Source organism: Macrosteles quadrilineatus, unplaced genomic scaffold, assembly GCF_028750875.1.
Source record: "Macrosteles quadrilineatus isolate MER2022 unplaced genomic scaffold, UCM_ALF_1.0 Scaffold_4__1_contigs__length_99947679, whole genome shotgun sequence".
Lineage (NCBI taxonomy): Eukaryota > Metazoa > Arthropoda > Insecta > Hemiptera > Cicadellidae > Macrosteles > Macrosteles quadrilineatus.
In genome coordinates this window covers 40441939-40458645 of record NW_026542597.1, presented here as the reverse complement: position 1 = coordinate 40458645, position 16707 = coordinate 40441939, and the positions used below count along the sequence as shown (strand labels likewise).

At 33.0% G+C, this 16707-nt stretch overlaps 1 protein-coding gene across 1 annotated transcript in view; it reads right to left on the bottom strand.

Annotated features, from left to right (window-relative positions):
* LOC128993358 (myosuppressin) overlaps window positions 1-13116 on the bottom strand; it is a 121373-nt gene extending 108257 nt beyond the window's left edge. The window contains exon 1 of the mRNA XM_054417203.1: window positions 13079-13116. The gene's annotated coding sequence lies outside the window, so the exon portion shown is untranslated. The remainder of the gene's footprint in view (window positions 1-13078) is intronic.
* Window positions 13117-16707: the final 3591 nt, after the last annotated feature.

Sequence of the window (16707 nt, the reverse complement as noted above, 5' to 3'; positions counted from 1 at the left end):
TGTGTGATTTAGTCACAGAATGTGCTAGTGACTAAAACTCTATTTTATACCTTTTTATTTTGTTAAGTTAATGGGTCATAACAGTTGTATTAATAGTCAAAGCTAATATTGTAATACCGGGCATGCAGATGATTTAACCACATAATTGTTAGTTGGAATAATTCTTAGCCATAATGCTCATAATGATTAGACGGTGGAGATTTTAAGATGTGGTAAGTAAGATATGTATATGCAAACTTACTTTACTGGCAAAGCTATATAAGCTGATTTACTTCGTAGTTAGTTAAAATTAAAATAATAAAAGAAGCTATGACATACACAATATATGTTAGTATATAAAACTTTTTTTTTGGGTCGAAGCTTCAAAATTTGTTATCAGTTTGTCTTGGTCAAATCCTTAATGACATTTAAGTGGCGTAATCGACAATTTAGATAATTAATCATATAACGTGCTTATTTGAACCACATTGTCAACCATATATAATCATCCGTTCAATCATATTCATTTAAATACGATTAAACCATAATGAATCATATTCTTAAGAATTGTCGTAAATACTATTGAAAACATTGTTTTTTTTTGTTTTTTTTTTTACAAAGATATAAAGTTATAAATTACCATTGTATGATATAAAATAAAATCTAACAAAAACCACTAAGTGGTAACACTTTCCCCGCCAAGTCAGCAATCCAAAAAAGATAATAAATCATTACTTTTTCCGCCAAGAAAAACAATGTAATGTATGTAAGTTTGGCAACTTGGCGGCAGACTTTCGATCTTCCGGTAGTCTTTGCAGAGAGTACCGGTTTTGTACTCTCATCCTGCACTTTTTCGACATTTTTGGTCTGGCACCACTTCCTGTCTCTCACATAAGGAGCCGAAGAGGAGTCACAACTTGTGTTGTAAAGTGGAAGGTCAGACCTGTACTTCTGCCTTAGTCTGTTGTATTCGAGAATGGCGGATTTCTGAGGCTTCACATCTCTTGGGTTAAAGTTAATAAGATGAAGCCCTTCTAATGAAGTCACTCGTGACAAGGCAACATATGATTGGCCACATGTAAATATGGACTCCCCAATATCAATTATTACGCTATTTAAGCTGAGGCCCTGGCATTTGTGAATTGTAACCGCGTAGGACATCGATATCGGGAATTGCTCTCGATACACAAATGCGTTATCCATCACTTGAAACTTGACGTTTACTCGCTGTATGTGATGGGTAATGCCACAATCAAAGTTAATTGTCACTGAGTCTACGTCATCAGAATTGTCTGTATTAAACCTCAACCCCGTTACTGTTCCAATGGCGGAGTTAACTAGCCCCACAGTGACGTCAATGTTTCTAAGCAACATAACTTTAGCACCAACCTTAATAGGAATAATTTTCTCCATACCAGCCGTTCTGCTGCAGTCAGAGTTGTAAGAGGACAGTATCTTTTTAACTTTGTTTTGTTGACGAGGTAGACAGTCAACTGAGTCTTTTGCAACCAAGTTAACGACAGGACCACTTATTCTATTGACCATTTCATCATTTATTATGGAGCATTGGTAACCAGTTGAACAAAGATACACAGAATTGTTGGGAAAAGCAGACAAGTAATCTCCTAATAGAGAAAGGTTTTCACAAGCAGTTTTTCCATTAAGATGTATTTTCTTGCTTTCAATTAGACGGATGTCCTCAACGGTCATATTGCCTACTCTGACTTTGCTTAACACATCAGCAAACTTAGAATCTTGAGCTTGTCGCATGTTTGTAGTAAGTTCATCATAAGAGAACTGTTCAGACCAGATGTTAACACAAGACAGAGAGCCAACAAAAGAACTAAGTTTGCTACTGTCAAGTTCAATGAATGGGGAGTCTTCGTGTACTGGTGGAAGTTGTAAAAGGTCTCCAAAGAGCAGTATATGTTTTTTACCAAACCAGCCGTTACTTTGGTCTGAGGTGTTGAATATTTCACACAATCTGAGATTTATGTACATCAATGTTAGATTGGAGACCATGGACACTTCGTCTATTATGAAGAGCACCACATCTTTCAGGTTGGATCTCAACATTTTTAAAACATCATCAGTAAGAGCTTTGTACTTTGGAGTTTTTCCATGCTCAACTGGCAGCTGAAACACTTTGTAGATCGTAGAACCATTGATGTTGTAAGCACTTAGTCCTGTGGGAGCTGATATTGATGTAGAGGCTTGAAGACATTTTTTAGTCCAAGAGCTATTAAAATGCAATTAAAACATAGCCATGGTATCTTACCAAATGGTCCTAAGAAATGTTCTCAATGTTCTTAAACTAGATCTCTTCACTACACATAAACAATGCTGCTCTTTTTGTAAACATGAAAAAGACAACAAACACGTTTTATTTACAGCTGTTAAAATTATTAATACAATGTTAAAAGACTTAGTTAAATAATTTAGCTAGTATCCTAGTATATAATTATACAGGGTGATTTGTACTCAGTGTGACAAAAATTTTTTGGTGTAAGTACAAAGTAAATGGAGTATGATGATGCATATCAAATGTTCCAAGTCTCAAAATTAGCTTAAAAAAAATTATTTTATGTTTTTAAAAAATAACCATGTTTTTAAACTTAACACAGCGATTTCTCAATTACCTGTATATGGATTTGAGTAGATAATGTAATTTTCGTGTCCTACATTAAATTTTGAACAAGAATAATATAAAATGACGGAGGATCAGTTGTAAACACTCCATAGTAAATAGATTCAAAGATAAAAATTAAGATGTTTGATAAAAATTAAAAAAACAATGGTCTAATGCATTTTTCACACCCTGTATACAAGAAAGTGTCGGACTATGTTAAAAACTGCGCCATTTTATAAGCTTTCCAACCATATGCTACACTATTGAGTTTTATGTCTGCTAATGTACGCTTTAATGGTTTGAAGATTGCAAAGCATGGTGTCTTTAACATTTAAAACATAGAAAGTCGGCATGTATTAAGCAAATGTTGTATTTTTGTTTCAGCTTGAACAGTAAAACAGTAAACAATTTCCCTGTTTTCTGGTATTCAAACCACTAAAACAAACAAAAACATATCTAAACCTCAATAGTGTAGCATATGGTTGGAAAGCTTATTAAATAGCGCAGTTTTTAACATAGTCCGACACTTTCTTGTATACAGGGTGTGAAAAATGCAATAGACCATTGTTTTTTAAATTTTTATCAAACATCTTAATTTTTATCTTTGAATCTATTTACTATGGAGTTTTTACAACTGATCCTCCGTCATTTTATATTATTCTTGTTCAAAATTTAATGTAGAACACGAAAATTACATTATCTACTCAAATCCATATACAGGTATTTGAGAAATCGCTGTATTAAGTATAAAAACATGGTTATTTTTGAAAAACATAAAATAATTTTTTTGGAAGCTAATTTTGAGACTTGGAACATTTGATATGCATCATCACACTTCATTTACTTTGTACTTACACCAAAAATTTTTTGTCACACTGAGTACAAATCACCCTGTATAGAAACATATGTATAAAATGTGATTGCATCTGGTGGCCTACTTAGCACCAATTTATAGTTGACTTAAAATTCGGGCAGATGAATATATTTTATTCTTTGTACTTTATATTTCGTTGCTAAGATTTAATTATGATTTAAATGCTTATTGTTGTGAGTTCAATTGTAAATAAAGGTGTTGAAAGTAATAGCCCTCTGTTTTAACGTTTTTAAAGCTTTTACCAACTTAAATAGAATTCAACCTAATATTGAAGTGAATTCCAACATTACTGGCAATGCGTTGGTGTTACATAAGTGTTCTGATAATTAAACCCGTATATCTAAAGACTAGTGTAAATTGAGCCCTTGGGTGACTTTCTACAGCCAGTTTCAACGTCTAGAACTGTGTGCAAAACCTCCCATTTCCCCATTTTTATTTGTCATGAATAAGTAGACATTTTAATACTAACTATGACGATTGCATTCATAAAATCTCAAAACATATTGTAGGCTACGGCAATATTGTCCTAAAAGCTGTTTACTGACTTTCTAAAGCCATATTAATGTATATAATTGTGTCCAACTAACTAACTTTCAATTGCGTAATATTGTTTTATTTGCTGTGCTATTGTCCACAAAGTTGATCTATGTGGAACTTAATACTACTCCTGCTATCGCTTATTAAGTTTAATAAAATCTACATTGATGTGTGTTTAAGACATTGCGTGTTTTAAGGACGAAATGTACGTTTAAATTTATTTTTCCAGGGTCCAAGGAGGGGGGGCTTTAGCCCCTGTAGCCCCCCCCCCTTGGAACCGTCACGGGGGGGAATATCTCTTCTCTAAGTAATTTTATATAGTAAGTAGTTCAAATCATTCGGTATACCTGAAAAAAAATACTTTATAAAAGTTTTAAAATAATCATCAGCTGTTCCTATAAATTTCTCTAACATTTAAATTTATTGATATTTAATCGCAGCTGGTCCTTCTTTTTATTTTGATTTGTTTTGATTTTAATCCCATGTTATTTAAATGGGCCAAAATCGTACTTTGAGGGCTTGCCAAGGGTTTATGGGTCAACGTACCGACTTGAGACCCTCAAAAGGCACATCTACACGCTAAGGGCTTTCACACAACATAAAGAACATTAAAATTGAGCCAGTGGTTTGGGCTGTAGGTCCGTCAACATTTAAGGAGAAGAAGGAGAACACGGAAAATTTGTGAATTTTCAAACTAGTTTTTCTTTGCTCAAACACAACCGTTTTTTAAATTCTTTTTTTTATTTTGTTGAGAATGATTGCCCCTATCCAGTAGATGAACAATTATTTTAATAGCTTTTGTTTCTTCAGAGCTATAGACGAGTAAAAAAGCCACTTTGTCACGTCATGTATATATACACTGCAGCAGCTGTGTACCGCTGGGGGACTTGGCGGGGCGGAACGCTGCCGCGTTCCTTAATAATAGCTTGTTTCTGTAATTATCGGGTAAACTCTATATGTAGTTAACATGAATATTTATGTAGTTGAAAAAATAGTGACTGTAACAGGTGGAAATACATTAATGATTAGTTAGTTATCGCAACTAATTAAATGATAAAAATCACTCGAAGCAATAAATGGTGTAATTATATGAAGGGTGATTTTACAGCTACTGTCACAAAGGCATTAGCCGCTTCACTACGCTCGACGTGTAATGAACGTTTCAAGGTTTGTAATTGAAAATCAGTTCGTATTAAATCAGTATTATAATATGGTGTGAAACATTTCACTTTGTGATTTCGTAAAGTGATATTTCTAAGTACTAATATACGATCTAACACTCATATGCATGGATTAATCTTAAACTATGCGCAATTGTCTTTGTTATTAGATTTTATAAAATTTCTTATTATCTAGAGCTATTTTCATTTTAAATTCAGTATTAATTGAAAATTTTATATCATAATTCCATGTAAAATACATTAATTTTTCCCCTTGTTAAGGATAAATCCCCCGTTTTCGTCCTTTTTTGTAAGGGATGCAAAAGAAATTGTAAACTTTAAAGTTATATTTTTACCGATTGAGTCTTTGCAGATACGTCAAAACCTTTTTTGGTCCGAAACACTTACCTCTGACCTTGATTATTGGGCAAAATAAACTATCCAGCTGACCAAATAAACAAAATGGAAATAAATGTTAGAAAACCGTGGACAGCAACACGTAGATTTCAGCCTCCAATTAACGTTTGAAATACATATAAAAACATCATAGCGTGGTGAAATAGTATATTTCAGTTGTTTTACATGAAGGCTGAAAGCCGCGTATTGCTGTCCGCGTATGCCAGCTGCCGTCGTAATTTGGGGGCCGAGCGGGGTTTTACATCCCTAGGGCTGAAAATCAGCCATACATGCTTACAGGTTAAGTGTAAGAGAGGGCCATGTGGCCCTAACTTTGCCTGATTAAATAAATCATTTTTCATTTCATTTTATTTCAAAATCAGCTGTTTGCTTACTTAAAACATTAATGTATATTAAACTCTTTTATAAATATAGACTAGCTGTACCCGCGGGCTTTGCCCCGTTTAACTTCATATGTGAGCTCGTTCGCATGGCTCAATCACGTCCTGGTTGAAGTTCGTTCGCTACGCTCACTCACCTTTAGGTTGGAGCTCGTTCGCTGCGCTCACTTGCCTTCAGGTTAGCTCGTTCGCTACGCTACCTCGCCTCCGGGTTGAAGTTCGTTCGCTACGCTCACTCACCTTTTGGTTTCAAATTAGCTGTTGTCAAATATTAAAAAAAAATATTAGTGCTGCACTCTGTTGGTAATCCTTGTAACTTTAATGCTATTGAACATCATAGAACAGAACCAACTTGTTTAATTGAAACAGCTGTTATGATTCATTAATTCCATTTAAATATGAGTACTCATTAGGTTAACATGGGAAACTCCAGAGCCACTGGGGCGGAGCCCGAGAGTCCGATCAGAATAAAAACCACTTAGTTTTCCTATTTAATGCCTAAAGAATCAGTGTACCAAATTTCAGCCTCCTAGGTAAGTGGGAAGTGGGAGAATTAGTGATGAGTGAGTCAGTCAGTGAGGGCTTTGCCTTTTATATATATAAGATACACAGCAGCGCATTGTAATAGACTTGTTTTATTGCACTGCCTAGCAACTATTTATTATTACTAGGTGAACCCCGTCGAAATCGACGGTTACTTTCAAGGCTTACGTTAATTCATTTAACTGCGATAAATTGGGGAAATATACATATTTTGAGCATTTAGCGTTGTTTAAAGGGTAATGAGTGTAAAAAAAACAATAATGATTTTAATTGTGTTAGTTTCGAAATTTGGTTGATCATTCAATAATTAAAATATTTCCCATACAGTACGTCATCGGAGTTATTATTCGTATGTTATATGATATCTCTTCCTTTGGAAGAACCTTTAAATAGTATTAAAATAGTATTGGTGGATATTTCATAGTTAAACACTTCTGTGATTTCATCAGTGTAATATGATTTTATTTGAAAAGAAAATATTTTTTGGGAAGACATATTCTAACTTCAACTTCAAAGGGAGGCATATCCGTTACGGTGTAAGTTTGATTTTCCCTTCGTCACGTCGCGTCAGTTCATATCGTACTTCTGTGCCAATGAATGAACCCTCTAGCATAGTTTTGAGAAATTGATTGTGGGGTTACTATTAAAGCTGGAATTCCTTGACATGGGGGATGTCAGTTAGTTGTCTCAGCCTTATCAATGACATAAAGTTGTCAAAATAATCTCTCTACGGAACGTTAGGTGTAGTGGAATACTTGAAGTGAAGTTGGCTTTTATTCTTGAACTGTTAGGGGCCTCAGGATTTATATGGTCTTGGCGGCTTCATTGGAAACAAATAATGCAAATGACATAGCAATGGGACATTTCAAAAAAGCAAAAATACTGTGAATTGGCTGTTACGTATATATTGACGTTTACATATTGGTAATCAACGTTTCTTATAAAGGATTATGTGATCTAGTTTATAAGGAATATGACCTTTCTGTCATGACAGTAGCTGCTTAAATCATATTTTCTCTTTGTACCATATTTTACAGCCAAAATGTAGTGTTATTTTCAATAATGTTACCAACCCAGTGCGCCAAAGTCCGTAATAGGCCTATCGGTAGGTGCAAATAATTTGTCAAGATGGGTACCATTTTAGGCAAGGTTTCTATGTTTGGATTTTATTAGACACGATAAGAGCAGATATTTCTACATAAATATTTTATATGTGTAGAATGATTGATAAAATGTAGGCAAAAATGGTGAAAAAGGCAAACACCAACCCGTACAATAGATATAAGATAGTTCAATAAGAAATAATTTAAGAATTGCTGTAATAAAAGGATTTTCCACTGATTTCATAATGGAACGTTATATTGCAAAACATGACATGATAAAGAGGAAATTCACTTTTAAAATCACAAAATAACATTGCAAATACTTATTTGGTACAATTCAGTAACTCCCAATAAATATGTGTTGTTTGAAATACAATTTAAAAATGAACAGCTGTTTTATTAAAAAGTATTATTCACATTTCCAAAATGTAAACAACTCTGTGGAGGGATCTTTAAAGACTTCTGGGGCAGAGCCCTAAGGGATTTTGCTTAGTTTTTCTTTTGATAACTCATCTACAGACCAAGACCTTTCTTTGGACACCTCTACCAAGTTTCTACGCCCAGCCGTTCTCTCAAATTAGTGGGGACAAAGTTTCCAATTAAATATTTAAATTACCCCCATGTTAATCTTATGGGAGAAAATCCAACTTTGATGGCCTGTAAGGCAAAGCCCGAGGATTTTTATTGCAGGAATTGGTGAAAGGGGGCGTTTACACAAAAAATACTTTATTTTGATACGTCGTTTGTAAAAATCCGTCCATTATTAACGGAGGAGTAGTGTTTTCTAGAAATCGCCTTCACGTATTATATATATTATATTATATATATTTCTCCTGTTTTCTTTAAATATTTCTACACATAACTTTGAAGTTTTAGTTGTGTGGAATATTAGTGTGCATTTATTGTATACATTTTCTCAATTAATTATGTATACTCGTAGTTTGGTGAAAATAGTGTTCGTGCCATGGGTCGAAAGGGATTTTCATCTCTCGATCGTTTTAAGTTCTCGAACTGAAAAATGACCAAGCAAAAAATCTCATTTTCGGTCCTAGGTACGAAAGATACTATTTTATCCGTCCTAGTATGTGTCCATCAACAATCAAATTACACTATGTAAAACGTATATGGTAAAACCATAGATAAAACAGTAAAACTAAAATACCTCCGCCGCAGCAAACCTGCCGACTAAGCGAATTTCCATTTGTCTAAATTGATTTTCAAATAAATATATCTCAATAACATTAGGTTTAACGAGTACCTAGGTTTGCTGCTACAAGGAAACTAAAGTGTGTTTTTTAGTAAAATATTGATAGCTTAGTTCAAAATAAATAAATTTGCCAAGTTTGATCAAAATATATCCATAAACAAGCAAACTACAACATTTGACAATATTTTCCATAAGAATAACATGGGAATTTTAAATTTACATTTTTTTAAATTTTCTCCGTTACTAATAACAAAAAAAAAACTTTTATATACTAAATTATTTGTATTTTAAGCTCTTTAAAAAGGTCTAAAGAGAAATTGGGAAATTTTGTGTTTTGAGGGTCAAAAGTGAGAAAAACCAATTTTTACCACATAAAATCCCCCGTAATGCCCCGTTCCCATGGTCCGATCATGCTGGTTCGCGAACTCATTTAAGTTTAACCCGCTTTACACCTTTAAACCTAATTTCATCAAAAGCGGGCAAAAAATACTCAAGTTATCGCGTTCACGGACGTATATATATAAATCTGTATATATATATATATATATACATATATAAAAATTTGAACGAATGGTGTTTTTGGCCTCTGGGGACATCAAAATGAAAAAGTAAATCGGTCCCGGGTCTAGGTCTTAACGTGCCACCTACGGTAATAGCTACTTCCCTATAGGGAAATTCGCTAAAAGAAAACCACACTTAAGTAGCCGGGCCAATTACAGACACATTCAACTCTTTGAGTAAATAGGGTCTATTATCATAGATAAATCATACTTGTGTTGCTTAGTCTATGCTATTATACATGATTTTTACTCCACAATCATGTAAAAAATAATATATTTTGCTTAGGTTATGTGTAGTGTGAGAATTCACATTAAGTCCTAAAATAATAACTAGGGTACTTTTAAAAACACAAGAACCAATATTTTGGGCATTATAAAATTATCTATGCAAAATATTATATTGCAATGTCTACAATGCAAATGAGAGAATTATTTTACCTTACACACCAGGATATTAGACAGTTGCATTTCCGAAATGGAATGTTTGCAATGAACGCAGATGTAGATGACGCTACGGTTGTCAAGTGTTTTAAAAGCATTTCGACTCTTTGAAAGCACATCTGTTTGACTGTAGACAACAAAGAATATCTTATCTGTTACCGTTACTGTGCTAATTGCCGTTATTTGATAATTAGGTGTTTTTGGATTATTGTTTTTGTTGTTTTTAGTATTGTCTTATATTACTATTTACCACTAGTGTACATTTTATACGAATCTTTATTTATTCGCATTTCGTTGTAGGCTATTCAGGAATCTAAATAATTATATAAACTAGTAAATGGGCCATAATACGGAATTTCGTTTCGAATAAAGACGTGTTTCATATTTTCTCCATATTTGTTTAAACTGTCGGTTAAAGTAGATCAAGCCTACTGTTTAAAATATATTGAACTGTTTAGTAAGCACTTTTGTCTTTGTACAGGATGAAAAAATTGTTTGACTTTGTAAATCAAAGTAATACTTTTTGTTGCTTTCAGACTGATAAACTGATTCTAACCCCGTGATAAATTTTATGTCTAAAAACCCTTTTAACTAAAATTATGAAATTTTACAATATAGCGTTTATATTTCACTTTACACATGTGACTCTTTAAATATTACATACTATTCTAACAAAACGTAAAAATCCTTAATAATATAATTGGATGTCAACAATTTCAAAAGTTGGTGCATGCTCTCAGATCAATCAAATTATTGCGAGATCAATTATTAAGTCGAGTCCAAGGAGGCATTTAACAAAATATATTCAAGTGAAATGCAACAGTTTTGAAGTGGAGAGTAAATGACAAATCCAAATCAAATGTGAATAAAAAAATAAAAATACCCTTCTTTGATCTTTAATATGTGTCAGAAGAAAAAGGAATTTATTACAACATGAATAGTCAACATGAATAAAGGCCACGCCCTTTTAAGCTGGCACCCTATTAAGGCTATTGTTTGGTTTTTCAATCCAAAAAGAAGTCGCCATAGAATTTAAGAAACATTTATCTTGAATGATATACATAAAATGAAAATGTAAATTAACCCAGAAAAAGGTATATAAAACAACATATTTCATTAACTCTTTGTATTTATAGGAAATTCCACTGCAATGGGGACTACAATTATTGCAAATAATGCTGCTGTTATTTTTTTATAAATAAATGCAATACATTGAATTGAGGAGTGTTACACAAATTAGTTATGAATATTGTTATTCCATTGTGTGTTTTTTGACATTTTCATAGCATTAATCAAAAACCAAAATTGATAACTGAATTGTTGTATCTAAATGTATTATTTTAGTCACTTACATCCACATGTTCATTTGTGATAACATATTTTATAATATTCCATTGATTTTTTATTATTTGAATATTTTGAATTTACTTTCTTCCATCTTAAACATCTTACCATCTCGTTTGATATTTAACTTTATATTCTTTTTTTATATGAATGGAATTCAAGCTATATGAAAAAAAATACCTTGGTTATAACAAGTTTCCATTGTGCCCGTAAAACATGTCATAGAGTCTAAAAGGTAAGAATGCAATATTATAATTGCTTAATGTGTTTGTTTCGATGTTATAAACATTGTAAGGTACATTTGTTGCGGTTATATATTTTCTATGGTAAAATTTCAATGAGTTACCTTATCATACAGCAATTATTACTGTACCTATGTAACATTTTTTTAAAATGAATTATTAGCGGAGTCACATACTGCAAGATCAACATTATGTTTTATAACAATGACATATATTTTTAGCCATGCTGTAAATAAATACATTTACATTAGGCAGGAATCGATGAGCAAGCTAAACAGATTGACAGGTATTTAAGAAAGTTATTTATTTTACAATGATGGAACCTTGCGTGTTTAATTTTACGTTGATAATAAATTATCCTGTTTAAATATTGACCTGCTTAATTTGATATCGTACTCAACTATTTTAATTCTATCTAACAAGAATATTTTCTCAGAATAGTGGTAGCTTTTAAATTTTATTCAGCTCATGCTACATGTAGAAGTAGGACTTTCCCATGGTCAACGTGCAATATATTTGTTTTGTCTAATACATTTTATATTAATACACATCTTAAAAGCCTCTGTAGGAAATGCATTCAAATACTAGCTGTTTATTTATTACATATGGAAGAAATTCCACTATTTTCCTAAATAAAGATTTGCTAGCCCCTCACTAAGAAAATTTTTAATATATTTATTGAATAAGTTACTCTTTTTTATAGCATATTTCTAATAAACTTTAGCCGTATGTTACTAAATGATATGAACGATGGTGAAAACTAAATAATAATTTTCTAAGTAATTTGATCAAATTATCAGTTAAACAATTAACCAGCTAAATCGTTTATTAAAAAAAAAATACCTTAATTTTATTATACCAATCCAAATAGTGGTAAAAATATGTGATTTGCATATTTATGTTAAACATCACTAATGTCTAAAGATAGGTTCAATATTCATAAGTATTCTAATCAATTTAATCTCTCTTCTGCGAATTGCTTAACTATGTCAACAAACGTAATATATTTTTGCGATTAATAAGTTGTGATCCATTAATTAATCAAAGCTATATATTTTACAAGGAAAAGTTTCTTTTTGCGATGTACCTGTATATAGAGCAAAAGTTTGCCATTGGAATCTTATAAGCGACACGAAGAAAACATGATTATAATTAATTGACTCGTTTTAAGGCTGATAGCATGAACAACTGATTTGGTAAGTATTTTGTGACGTGGCGCCAATATATGATATTGTTTTATAACAAAGTTATTCGACTGCAACAATACTGTATGTAAAGTCACGTGTTTTTAAAAACAAAGCTACACGTGCCGCCTTTTTGCTTAACAACCATACAAGTTTTCTGAAGTAATCACAACAAAAATAAACGTATTTGGCTCCAACAATAAAATGTCTTATGTGACTTGTTATTAGTAGAAAATAAGTAGCACGTTTTGGTATTTTTTGGCACAACAAGACTAGTTTTCGGACGACAACAACGAAGTTAAGCATTTAAGATATTGCCGGCACAACATAATACTAGTTTCTGACGTGTTCTTAAAATCAACAACAAAATTGCGCATTTGACATTTTGTTGGTACTGTACATCAATATTACTAATTTCCTGACGTGTTGTTAAAATCAACAACAAAGTTACGTGTTTGGCGTGTTGTCGGGTACTCACTTGGTGCAGGTTTGGAGCGTGTTGAGCGCCGGATTGCCGCGCGGGGTGGCCCGACGCTATATAAATGGCGTCCCACTCCCTCCCTCCAAAAAGCCGCCCTTTCCGCCCACAGCTTATGTAGGTGTAAGAGAAGTTACTATTGTTTAAGTATTACAAGTAAGCCACACCGTTTTTTTTTGTGGTAGCTGTAGTGTGACAATTTGGTCACCATAAGCCGTCGATTGGGTTCTAATTTCAAGGGAAAGGTGTAATTTAAGGACTTGTAAAGAGGGATACAGTCAAAAAATCTGTCTTATTTCTTCCTGGAGGCTCGTAATTCAGCTATTGAACCATATTATAAAGGAGGAACGTAGACTTGTCTCAGGCAATGAGGACTGGAAGGGGGGAAATGGCTTTCATTCATTAGTAATGTAGGCGAGGGATAACATAAAATCTGGACACTAGTTATATCATGTGGACGTAAAAAAAGAGGGGGACAGACAGATAAAAAAAACATGAAATTTTAATTTTACAGCATTTTTTTTTCAATTTTGTCCGTAACCCAACACGCACAACAAAGCTTTATTATCCTAAATCATTTGTTTTAGCTCTATAAAAAATTTAGAGTATATTGCAAATTATTATTACGTTTTGAGTGTAAAAAAGGGAACTTAAATTTTTACCACATAAAACTCCCCAATAAAATCCCGTCCCGATAATCATGCTGGTTCGCAAAATCGTGCACAAAATTTATGTTTACACTTTTGTATCGAATTGCATCAAAATGATAAGATTTTATTTGATTGATCGTGTTTACAACATATATAATTCATCGTAGACCAGAAATAAACCACGAGCACAACAATAGCCGAAATCTAAGCATACTGTTAGAAATATATTTTCCTGCAGATGTGCATTATAAATTAAAATAGGCTCAAAAATTTACGAAATAACAACGAAATATAGACGGAAAATCAAAACAAATGGAAGAAAAATCAGTCACATGGGGTGAAATTAGAGACGTCTGTAGATTACATATTTTTGGTCGAGTCTACCATTGGATGACCTCTAGTACTTGTAAATTTATATTTTACTAGCTGTAACCCGCGGGCTTTGCCCCGTTTAACTTCTTAATTTTCAAGATTATCTCGTTCGCATGGCTCAATCACGTCCTGGTTGAAGTTTGTTCGCTACGCTCACTCACCTTTAGGTTGGAGCTCGTTCGCTACGCTCACTCACCTTTAGGTTGGAGCTCGTTCGCTACGCTCACTTACCTTTAGGTTGGAGCTCGTTCGCTGCGCTCACTTGCCTTCAGGTTAGCTCGTTCGCTACGCTAACTCGCCTCCAGGTTGAAGTTCGTTCGCTACGCTCACTTACCTTTTGGTTGCAAATTAGCTGTTGTCATAAATGTAAAAGAAATAATAGTGCTGCACCCTGTTGGTAATCCTTGTAACTTTAATGCTATTGAACATCATAGAACAGAACCAACTTGTTTAATTGAAACAGCTGTTAAGATTCAATAATTCCATTTCTCATAAGGTTAACATGGGAAACTCCAGAGCCACTGGGGCGGAGCCCGAAAGGATTTTTGAAATAAGAATATGCCTATATGTTAATCGGGAATGTGAGCTATCATCATGCCAAATTTCAGCCCAATCCGACCAGTATTTTTCGAGTTTACTTTTCCCATACACACATACACACATACAGCAACCACCTCTTTTTTATAATAGTATAGATTTAACGTAACATTTAATATAAATTATGTTGTTTATGTTTTGTTTAGAGATTTGCGAGGGACCTTCAAGGCTACAGAAGTCATTACCCGTCTCTTTTTTTGGTTGTGAAACAAGACTCGAACAATTTTATTATACATGCATATCTACGTCATCGAAATATATTAACACAGCTTGTCTTGTGCAACACGCCTATGTTTATATAAGTTGTGTTAATATACTTCAATGGTCTACGTTTATGCCTGAATGTTGTAAATATTCGCTGAGATTTGCAAATACTCCAAAACAAGTTAGTTTGAACGAGGGAGCGACTAACATAAAGATTTCTTATCCTGTAAAAAATCCACAGTGTTTTTGGAGACAGGCTTGTAACAAATATTTTATTTTTGTGCACATTATGCGGCCACGTGTGAGCTCGCCGTTTCTATATCTTGTCATTAATAGTCGAATTCATCACTAGTGGTTGAAGTGTATCGTTTTGAAACGAGCTCATACCGAACCTAAATTTTAGGTTATATGTGAGATATTTATGTACGTTTAGATTACATAATGAAAGTGTTACATTATTCTCGTTACAACCAAAATATTCGACTTCCTAATTCTAACACTTACCTAACAACCGTCTTTAAATCCACTCAACATATTCTGGATTGTTGATTAGACTTACAACAAACACTACGGTAATTATTCGTTAACACCGTTGCAACTGATCAACATCAACATAGTGACAGCAATCATGCGTCTAGTATTACTCGTAGTTATCTCTCCCTTATCTTCTCCTAGAGGCAGATTTTAATATTTATTTATCTCTCCAGCTGATAGAAAACTTTGTTATTAAATAGATATCATTACGTCACTCATCGTCGGCAATTAAAACTAGTTACATCAGCTGAGTCAACAACAATGAAACAATAAAATACAGTCGAAACCACACAGAACAGAAACTGTATGGATCATCAACATAAACAAATTAGGTCACTGGCCTGAATATTAACAAGTGGCCTCCTAACAAGTATAGGATAACAAAATAGTATTAACATATTATGGGTTGGACATTTTCTGACAGTTCCATAAAAAAATTCAATTATGTTTACATTCGGACCGGTGACATAATATGTATGGTGTATGTTTATGTTTGTATGTTTGTTATTGTTGGTTTATGTTTACGATCCATACGTGGTCAACACTACTAATTTTGAAGTAGTTGGACTCCCAAGAGTAGAGTTTACTTTTCATAAACACGCAAAAAAATAATCACATAAAACTCAGTAAACAAATATATATATATTATAGGCCTAATTTATAATTAAAACTATTCTATGGTAAAAACAAAAGCAATTGGGTATAACAAACCTACATAACAACATACAAATTAGAAGTTCCGGTTTAGTTTTGCTGTGCAATAACGCACTAGAAGCTAAAACCATTCTAAAACCCAGAAAAGCAAGCTTAAGCCTATTTCTGTTTATATCTGTATTGTTGAAATGGAAAAACAGCTGATTTAAATTATAAAACAAATGGTAAAGAAGAGATGCTTTAAATTATTCATTTTAGTTTGGGAAAAAATATTTTTTCTTTCATAACATCTGAAAATAGCTACTCTGCTACTGTCTATACGTAGTGATCACTACATTTTACAATGCCCGCTTTACTATTTAGTTATGATGCTAAAAGGTTAAACATTAGTTTACCTATCTAATGTGGAAATGTTATGTCGATATAGATTTCAAGTCAAACAACAAGAGATGGGAACTTAACAAAATTATCATTGGACAATAAAACACTTAAAAGTTACCGGATATAAAATAATTTAAAATTGTATTCATCCGATCCATGAGGAGGATTTAAATGTAGAAGTATATATAATTTTGCTTTGCTTTCTATATGATTTGCATGGAAAAAATATAACTGCCT